Raw genomic sequence first — 10,391 nt, 5'->3', positions numbered from 1 at the left:
TGGACTGGGAGTGACTGGCTCTTCTTGGAGGGACGACCCAAGAGTCCCACAGGAGAACCGCAGAATCTCTGGTCCAAGTCTGGCCAATTCTGCTGCAGGGAACATGGATGCAGAGACAAGGATCCAAATGGAAATGTCTAGAAATCAGAGGGAGGATGTCAAGATGACTTGTTGTCTAGCAACCACATGAACTCCTGGGATTACTGCTGGAGAGAAGAGCAGAAATGGAAAGTCAGGGAGGCCCTGGGCCTGTTTCTGAGGGAATTCTGGGCACTGAGCTAAGTAAAATTTTGCCTGTCCTCCATAGGCCCATCTTTAATACACAGTGATGGAACACTGAAGATTCACCAGGCACCACAGCCAAAAAAGGGCTAACCTGCCCCTTTACTACCTCACAGGCTGCTGAGCTGGAGAGCGGCTGCCTGCTGCCTGCAGGAACCGTACTGAGCCTCAGCCTGCCCTGAGATTCCCAGGACCCAAGGCCTCCAACCATGGTTCTCACTCCCACGCGGAAGGATGACTATTGAACGTCGAGTTTGTAGCAAACATGGCTGTGAGACTGAGGGCTCAGGGATCTGTAGCAGCTTTAGCTGTTGCTAGTTACCAAAGCACTCACCTCTGATCTCAGTTCACAGATGCTTCAATCCCTCAGCCACCTGGGATGCTGTGCCTGTTCAAGGGTGCAAGGCGATTTAGAGAAACACACTATCCTTATCTTGATTGGTTTGCCCCAGAGAAAGCAAATATTTGGCTGTATTTATCATTGCTGATTATTACTATTGTCACTGCTTACACAGAATTTTTGCCAATCAATCATTGTCCTAAAATAATTCCAGCCTAAAAACTATAAAACTAGCAACATTCAGCACCCATTCTCCCTTGTCCTCTGTGTCATTCTCCAACCCTAATATGGGTACACATATGAAAAAAATTAAAGGAATTAGTTAAGCACATAAATTCTGAAACCAGCCTGGATTCTATTCCTAGCTCCACCCCTTCTTAGGTGTATGATTTTGAACGAGTTTTATTAAGCTTATTCTGTGCCTGTTTTTGTAATTTGTAAGATAAAGATAGTCAGAGTATCTCTCTCATTTCGTTTTTGGAGATGATGAAATTAGATGATGTATGTAACGTATGTGTATGCAAGGCTCATAGTTATTGTGAGTGTGGTATTACTATCATTATTATTATCTAATATGCACTGTGCCAAGTGTAATGGAAAGAAAAGCAGCTTTGATTTAGAGTAGTCCTGGGTTCAAATTCTATCTCTGCTACTTATTAATGGTATAACTTTAGTCAAAATTACTTAACCTCAGTTAGCCTCAATTTCCTCACCTGGAGAAAAGGGGATTAAAAACCTCCCAGGGATGCAATCAACCCCGAAGAAGAGCACGCAAAGAAAGCCTCCACCTGTGCACCTGGGAGATGCTTCATTGTCATATACTAAAGTCCTTTTGTCCTCAAGATCAGCTTAAATGCTACCTCCTCCTCAAAGTCTTCTAGACCCCACAGAAGCAATGATTCTCATCCTTACATTTCCATACTTCTAATTTATTTTTACAGTCACATACTATATTCATTTTCTAAGGCTGCCATAACAAAGTACCACAGAGTAGGTGACTTAAACAACAGAAATATATTTTCTCACAGGTCTGGAGGCTGGAAGTCCAAGATCAAGGTGTAAGCAGGGTTAGTTTCTCCTGAGACCAATCTCTTGACCTTGCAAATGGCCACCTTCTCACTGTGTCTTCACATGCCCTTTCCAGTCCTATAAGATTAGGATCTCATTTAACTGATTTAGGTCATCGGACCTCATTTAATTTTAATTACCGCTCTAAAGGCCGTATCACCAAATACAGTCACATTGAGGGTTTGGGCTGCCACCTATGAATATTGAGGAGACACAATTCAGCCCTGACCAAGTCCCTCCCACAGTGTCTGGCACAGTCCACAGCAAAGATGGGGAAATTGGCTTAGACCAAGCATGTGAGTGTCAATGTCGGTCACCTCCATCCCTGGACAAGCAGCTCAGGAATAGCCTTGTCTCAGTCAGTGTCATGCTGGTGAAAGAGGGACAGCACATCAAAGTAAAATAATTTCATAAAACTCTTCTTCTTCCAAGAGCGGCCAAGGGCTGCCCAACAACATTCCTTCATTTATTCATTCATTCGACAAATGCTGTGTGCCAGACGTTGGGCTGGGATCTGGATACAACAGACACATCCTTTCCTCCGGGAGCCCATAGTCTGGTGGAGAAGGTAATCATTAATAAGAGAATCCCTCAAATATATATTGCATACTCCGGTAGTTCTGTGAAGGAAAAATACAGGGCGAGAGAGGCAGTGTAATGGTGTGCTTTGGAGCACTCAGAAGAATCTGAAGCTTCCTGGTGGGGCCAGACAACAGGCTAGCTTCCCGCTGCAGAAAGCATCTTGAATCCATGACTGCCCATTCCAGAACAGCTCAGCTGTAACCAAATTAGTCTGGGCAAAGCCTCAGCTAAGGCTCTCACCCCAATGCTGGTCATAGGGGTTGGTCTACTGATTACCCCTCCCATCTCCCTAAAGCTGCATGTTGGCCAAACAATCACCTTCTCAGAATCTTGGAATAAATCCTTTAAAGAGGAAAACAAAACTTTAAATGGCAAAAACAAAAGCTATCCTACTGACACAGTTTTCTGGCAAGGTTGAGTAGGAAGGTGGGTAGCTGGCCCAGTTGCGCCTTTGTTAATAAAGCTTCCTTTCTATTTACTCGCCCACCATGGGAAAGAGGAGGAGATGGGTACAGTGTTGGCATCACTGCTCTTCCACTCATAAGCATCAAGGCCAAGGACCCCACCCCTCCAACCCCCACTCCGAGGAAGTATTGTCTGGCTCTTTGTGATTCATTATGTCTTGTGAACTCTCCTTTCTGAGAAAAAGACAAATTCAGAGAAAAACAATTGGGCAAAGGAGGCAGGCAGGGAACAATGAAAGCTTGATTGGAATCTCAGCTTTATCTGAAGACAAAGAAGAGAAATCTCTTGTTCTTATGAGAATGCTGGCCTACCTAATGGGCTATTGGCCTTCTGCTAACAAGGCAGAGCTGGCTACCCCAAAGCTGCAAAACTGAAAAAACATTCTGCCATCACTGTTCCTCTCTTTTCCTGGCGATTCAGGCTTCTTGAGATGCCTTTCACCCTCATTCCTGCCCACCTGAGGAGAGGACAATATAACATCCTTCAACTGGTGCTAGGAGTTGGCTGTGTACCACTTTTAAGGAGCACTCGTTGTGTGCCTACTATTTGCCCAGCATGTGCTGCTAGGTGCTGGGCAATAAGTGAAAATAGGCCTGGTGCAGGATGCAATAACCAGAGACCAGAGATCTGCCATGGCCTTTGCTAGAGCAAGGGGGTGCATGCTCACTACTTGTGCAGGAAGAGAGGTCTATAGTGTGCCTGAGAGAAGCTTGAATAAGCTTTAGAGAGAAAGTGAGGTTGCCCAGCTGACAAGTAGAAGAAAAGTATTTAAGTATTTGAGGTGGAGGGAACAACATTGGCAGAAGCTCAGAGGCATGAAATAACATAATTTTTAAAACTATGTATAGATGTGTATTCCTGAAGTGGTAAAGAATGAGGGAGAGAAAAGTCGAAGTCATAGAAACAGAGAGTACAACTGTGGTTGCCAGGGGCTGAAGGGGTGGAGGATGGAGAGAGTTTGATAAAAAGGTACAGACTTTCAGTTATAAGATAGAGTCTGAAGATCTAAAGTATAACTTGGTGACTATAGTTGATAATAGTGTATTATATAATTGAAATTTGCTAAGAGAGTAGAACTTAAGTATTCTCACACACACAAAAAGGTAAATATATGAGGCAATGAATGTATTAATTAACTCTATGGTGAGAATCTTTTAACAATGTATACATATGTCAAACTACATTGTATACTTAAAATATATTACAATTTTATTTGTCAGTTATACCTCTTAAAAAAAAAAAAAGAACAAGGGACAGAAAGAAAAATGGAGAAAGTGCTGGGGAAAATTCTAGGTAGAGAGGTAGACATAACAGACCTTAAGTGCTATCATTAAAGGATTTTGAAACAAACAAAGAAGATTTTGTACGATCAGATTTGCAATTTAGAAATATCTCTGTGATTAAATATAGAGGCAGCAAAATCTATAGGAAGATTACTATAAAAAATTAGGCAAGGCATGAGGAGAGTCTGAACCAAGATCATGGTGATAGAAAATAAAGAGAAAGGAAACAGACATGATAGATTTTTCGGCCCATAAGTAACAACCTAGGGAAAATTGAAGCATTAAGGATTGTGGTTAAGAATGTGGACATTGGGTCTACGGCCATGCCACCCTGAACAAGCCCGATCCCATCTGATCTTGAAAGCTAAGCAGGGTCAGGCCTGGTTAGTACTTGGATGGGAGACCACCTAGGAAGACCAGGTGCTGTAGTCGTAAAAAAATAAAAAATAAAAAATAAGGGATTGTAAGCTGACAAGGTCCTTGCAATCTGTGAGGTCAACCAAGAGTTGCTTCACCTAAAAAAAAAAAAATGGGGACATTGGAGTCAGCTCACATGAGTTCAAGTCCCACCTCTGCTACTTACTAACTGAGTAGCATTGGGCAAGTTGCTTAATCTCTTAGTATCTCGGTTTCCACATCTGTGAAATAGAGATAAAAACACTACTTGCCTCACAGGGTTGCTGGGATGATAAATTGAATCAACAAAAATAAAACACTCAGAACAGCCTACTTGGCACATAGTGAGCTCTCCATAAATGTTAGCTGTTAGTAGCAGTATTAGATACAGAGGAAGACTAAGAGGGGTCTAGGAGAACAACTGAGTTTGAGAACAAACATGTCTATTTCAGGTTTGTACTTTGTCTTAGGGCAGAGCCCTTACCCTGGGGTGTGGTCCTTTCTCTTAGGATGTAGCCTTTCTTAGGTTTTAGCTGAATGCTTATGGTTCTCAAAACATTCTCTCTGTTCTGACTGGGGCCAAACTCCTAGGTCTCCTCACACTGTGCAATCTTTGATATCCCCACTCAGCCCTCAGCCTGAAAGCATCTGTCTCTTCAGGTCTCATGATGTCTTGCTCTGCACCCTGCACCCTCCACCCTCTAGCACTCTGGGGCCAGGCCCCAAGGGGGACTCCCCTTGTGTGCATCCTTTCACATGTTAGAGCCCCCTCAGCAGCCCCCAACTCTGATCTCTGCCTCCCCAACTTAGTAAAATTGTTGCTTTCCGCTTGGTCTTCAGCTCTCCACACAAAAGTCTAAAAGTACCCAGGCAGAAAGTAGGGAGAAGAGAAGGGAGAGATGGAATACGGGGCTGACTTCGATGTTTCCCTCCTCTCAAGGAGCACAGAGTTGTGGTGTCTGTTGATCAATACCTGAATACAGCAGTTTCATATCTTGCCCAATTGTACTGTTTATGGCTAGAAGATAAGTCCATTATCAGTCACCCTATCATGGCTAGATGCAGAATTTCTAGCTTCAGTTTCTCATCAGGGAGATGTTGTTAATCCAAGGAAAGGACTAAAAAAGATCATTTATATATCAGTGCATCACATGCTATTTATCACAAGGTAGATGCACAATAAATGTGTTTCTTAATTGTTTAACTTCATATTAATTGACTATGATAAAACACAAAAGAATCACACCTAAGCATGCCAGAATAAAACTCTTGAAACCAAACATAATGAGAATACTTTAAAAACAGCAGGAGAAAAAACATCATTTTACACAAACAAAAAATGATAAGAGTCCTGGTTGACTTCTCATCAGAAAAAAATGGAGGACAAAAAGAAAATAGAAGAAAGTCTCAGAAAGTTTCCAGAAAAACAGTCTGAAAGAATTAAGTGCCAGCAGAACTGTGCTTTAAAAAATACTAAAGGAAGTTCTTTAGATGGAAAAGGAATGATATCAGGTGAAAGCTCAGATCTACAAAAAGGAATAAAAATTACTGGAAATGGCAAATATGTGGGTATGTATAAAAGACCACCCTTTCAAATTTTCCTAACTTCTTGAAAAGACAATTGACTATTTAAAGAAAAAAATATATTTCTTATAGGATTTAAAAAACAAAATATATGATAACAATACACAAAAGACAGGAGAAATAAATTGAATATTCTGCTGTGAAGTTCTTGCATTATAAGCAACATAAAATAATATTAATTTTAAGTTGTCTGTGACAAGTTAAGGATGCATATTTAAAATCACCAAGCAACTATTAAGAAGATAATCTAAGAAGGTATAGCTAAAACCCCAAAGAAGGCAGAAATGGACAAAGTCACAAATATCAAATGGGCAAATAGAAAATAAATATCAAGAAGACTGACTCAAACCAAATCATAGCAATAGGTACATAAAATGTTAAAAAGGTAAATATTCCAATTAAAAGTCAAAGATTGTCAGAATGGATTAAAATAGCATGATACAAGTATATGCTGTTCATAAGAGATACATTTTGAATTCAAAGTCCAAGATAGGTTGAAAATAAAAGGATGGAAAAATATATACCATGCAAATAGTAATGCATAAAAAAATATGCGAAGCAAAAGCTGATAAAACTTAGGAAAGAAATATATTCACAATCATAGCTGCAGATTTTAACACTGATCTCTAAGTAATTAATAGAACAAGTAGACTAAAAAAGTAAGAATATAAAATAATTAAACAATATTAGCAAATTTAATGTAATATCTATAAATGTCAATTTGGTCAATTTGGCCAAATTGACATTTATAGATATTATAATCAACTGCTGCAGTACACACATTTTATGAAGTATACATGAAATCTTCAATAAAATACATCAATTGCCAGCCAGGTCATAAAATAAGTCTCAGTAAATTTCAAAGGAATAAAACCATAACAGTATGTTTTCCTACCACAACAAAATTAAATTTAAAATAATTAACAATAACATATCTGAATATTTGTAAATTAAGCAACACACTTTTAAATAATTTATCCCTTTCTCTGGACCAAAGAAGAAATCACAGGAGAAATTAGAAACTATTTTAAACCTACTGAAAAAACATACTAAAATTTATGGGATACAATTAAAGCAGTGCTTACAGAGAAATTTATAGTTTTAAATACTTAAACTAGAAAAGAAGAAAGCCTTAAAATTAATAATCTAAAAATAATCCAAGTCTCCACTTGAAGAACTCAGAAAAAATCTAATTAAACCAAAAATATAAAAAGGTGGAAATAATAATAATAATAATCAGAGCAAAAGTAAACTGACAAAATACTAGTGAACATCATCAAAGCCAAAAGGTAATTCTTTGACAAGTTTAATAAAATTAGTAACCCTGTGGAAGACTGATGAAGAAAAGGGAGGGAAGGAAAGGTTGAGAGAGAGATTAACGAGAGGGAGAGATTAAGACAACTGAAATAAAAAAGGGGAAATCACTGAAGACCCTAAAAACACTAAAAGAATAATATAGAAATTGTACGAACCATTTTATGTCACTTAATTTGAAAATTTACACTAAGTGAATAAATTTCTTGCATAATATTTTCCAAAACTGACACAGGAATACATTTTTTCTAAAAAGCTGAATATTGCCTACATTAGGGAAAGTGAATTTGCAATTACAAACCTTTCTGTTAAGAAATTCCAGGGCCAGATAGATAATTTCACTGGCAAATTCTATTAATGTTACTAACATTACACAATAGTCAACAGAAAATAGAGAGGAAGAAACACTTCACAATTCTTTTATGACATCTCCATAATCTTAACATGAAAATCTAATAAGGACGTTATAAGAATATTACAGATCAATATTTCCTATGAACAAAGATACAAAAATGTATACAGCAAAGTATTAGAAAATAGGATCCAGCAATATATAAAAAATATACATCATGACCAAAGGGGCGTTTATTTCAACAATATAAAGTTGGTTCAACTTTCAAAAATAAATCAATGTAATCTATCATATTAATAAAATATAGGAGAAAATTATGATTACTGAACTAAATGGAGAAAAAGCATTTGAAAAATTTTGATACGTATTCATTATAAGAACTTTGAAAACTAGAAGATAAGGAAGCTTCTTCAGTTTGGTAAAGCTAACATCATACTTAATGGAGAAATATAGAAAATGTTCCCATTATGGTTGAGAACAGAAAGAATTTCCATTTTTATCACTACAATTCAACACTTTATCGAATGTCTTAGCCAGTGCAATAGGGCAATAAAAAGAAATATATAACATAGACATTGAAAAGAAATAAGTAAAACTTTATTCAAAACAACATGATTGTGATTATAGGTAATCCTAAGGAATGAAAAAATTTCTAAAATAAGTGAATTTAGCAAGGTTGCAGAATATAAGATCAATAATTCAAAAATCAATTGTTTTTTTATTCTAGCTAAAAAAAATTGGAAAATAAAAAACTTAAACAGTATTTAAAATAGCATCAAAAAACCATAAAATACTTAGGAATAAATTGAAAGCCCTACAGTTTGGAAACTGCCAAATATTGTTGAAAGAAATTAAAGCATAAATAAACAAACAAACAAACAAATAAATAAATAAAATCATGTTAATGGATTGGAAGATTCATTATTGTTAAGATATCAATTTCCCCAAATTGATCAATAGAGCCAACACAATCTCAATCAAAATTCCCACATGCTTTTAGTGTAGAAATTGACAAGCTGATCTAAAAATGTGTATAGAAAGGCAAAGGGCCTAAAATAGTCAAAATAATTTTGAAAAAAAGAACAAAGTTGGAGGACTTACAATACTCAATATCAAAACTTACTTTAAAACTACAGTAATCAAGACAATATGGTATTGGCATAAAGACAGGCATATCGGTAAATGGAACAGAATAAGGAGTCCAGAAAAAAAGCACATATATATTAATTTATTTTTTAACAAAGATATCAACATAATTTAATGGAAGAAGAAAGAGTCTTTACAGTAAATGGTACTGGAATAACCCCTACCTCACATCATTACAAATATTAATTCAAATGAGTTAAGATCTAAACCTAAAATATATAAAATGTCTAGAAGAAAACTTAAGGGAAAACCTTTGAGACTTTGGGGTAGGCAAAGATTTCTTAGAACTCAAAAGGCACTAACAATAAATTTAAAAAGTGGATAAAATCGACTTCATCAAAATTAACATATCTCCTGCTCTTTAAAAGATATATTTTAGAAAACAAAGAGTCATGCCACAGATTGGGAAAAAATATTTGCAAATTATATACCTGAGAAGTTATTTCACCTGGAATACATAAAAAATTTTTACATCTCAAAATGAAGAAGACAAACAACCCAGTTTTAAACAAGCAAAAGATTTGAACAGACACTTCACAAAAGAAAATTTACGAATGGCAAAATAAGCCCATAAAAAAATGCTGAATATTATTAGTTATCGGAGAAATGCAAATTAAAAACATAATGGCTATCACTTCTCACCAGAACGACTGAAATGAATAAGACTGAAAATATTAAGCGTTAATGATGATCCAGAGAAACTGAAGCCCTCGTACACTGGTTTGACAACTTTTTATAAAGTTAAATGTACACTTACCATATGACCCAGTCATTCCACTCCTAAGTATTTACTAAGAAGAATGATAATATGTCTGCAAAAGACTTGTACATGAATATTTATAGTAGCTTTATTCATAATTGCACCAAATTGCAAACAACTCAAATATCTATCAAGAGGTGAATAGGTAAATAAATCATAATATAGCTAGTCGATTAGTCAGCAATGAAAAATACAAACTACTGATTCAAGCAACAACGTAAATGAATCTCAAAAACATGATGCCCAGTGAAAGAAGCCAGATCCAACCAAATATCTATATGATTCTATTTGTATAAAGCTTATGAAGAGGCAAAGCTAATCTGTGATGGTAGCAATCAGAGAGTGGCTGTGTTTGAAGACAGAGATGGCCTATAAAGAGGGAATTTTTTTGAGGGTGATGGAAATCTTCATTATCTGATTGGAACTTTGAATATGTGGCTGTATTAATTTGTCAAAAGTCAGTGAATTATACACTTAGTATTTGTGCATTCCCTCCATGCAAATCTTACTTTAATTTTTGAAAGAGTAAAGAAAATATATTACAAAGACAAAACAAACCAGTAAGCGATTCTCTCTGACTTAAAAACATTTTTTAATTTACCTAGAGGAGTTGAAAACTTATGTCCACACAAAAAGCTGTTTATAACAGCTTTATTCGTAATTGCCAAAACTTAGAAGTACCAAGATGTTCTTTAGTAGATGAATGAATCAACAAATAAACTGTGGTACATTCAGACAGTGGAATATTATTCATTGCTGAAAAAAAAAAAAAGCTATCAAGCCACGAAAAGACATGGAAGAAATTTAATAGCATATTGC

The 10,391-nt window shown here is 36.3% G+C and overlaps 1 pseudogene; it reads left to right on the top strand.

The window, feature by feature from the left end:
- Positions 1 to 4,333: 4,333 nt before the first annotated feature.
- On the top strand, positions 4,334 to 4,452 carry LOC111742801 (annotated as a pseudogene).
- The last annotated feature ends 5,939 nt before the right edge of the window (positions 4,453 to 10,391 follow it).

This window comes from Pteropus vampyrus, unplaced genomic scaffold (assembly GCF_000151845.1).
Source record: "Pteropus vampyrus isolate Shadow unplaced genomic scaffold, Pvam_2.0 Scaffold101, whole genome shotgun sequence".
NCBI lineage: Eukaryota > Metazoa > Chordata > Mammalia > Chiroptera > Pteropodidae > Pteropus > Pteropus vampyrus.
The sequence above is the reverse complement of the archived record's forward strand: the minus strand, read 5'-3'. Positions and strand labels throughout refer to the sequence as shown.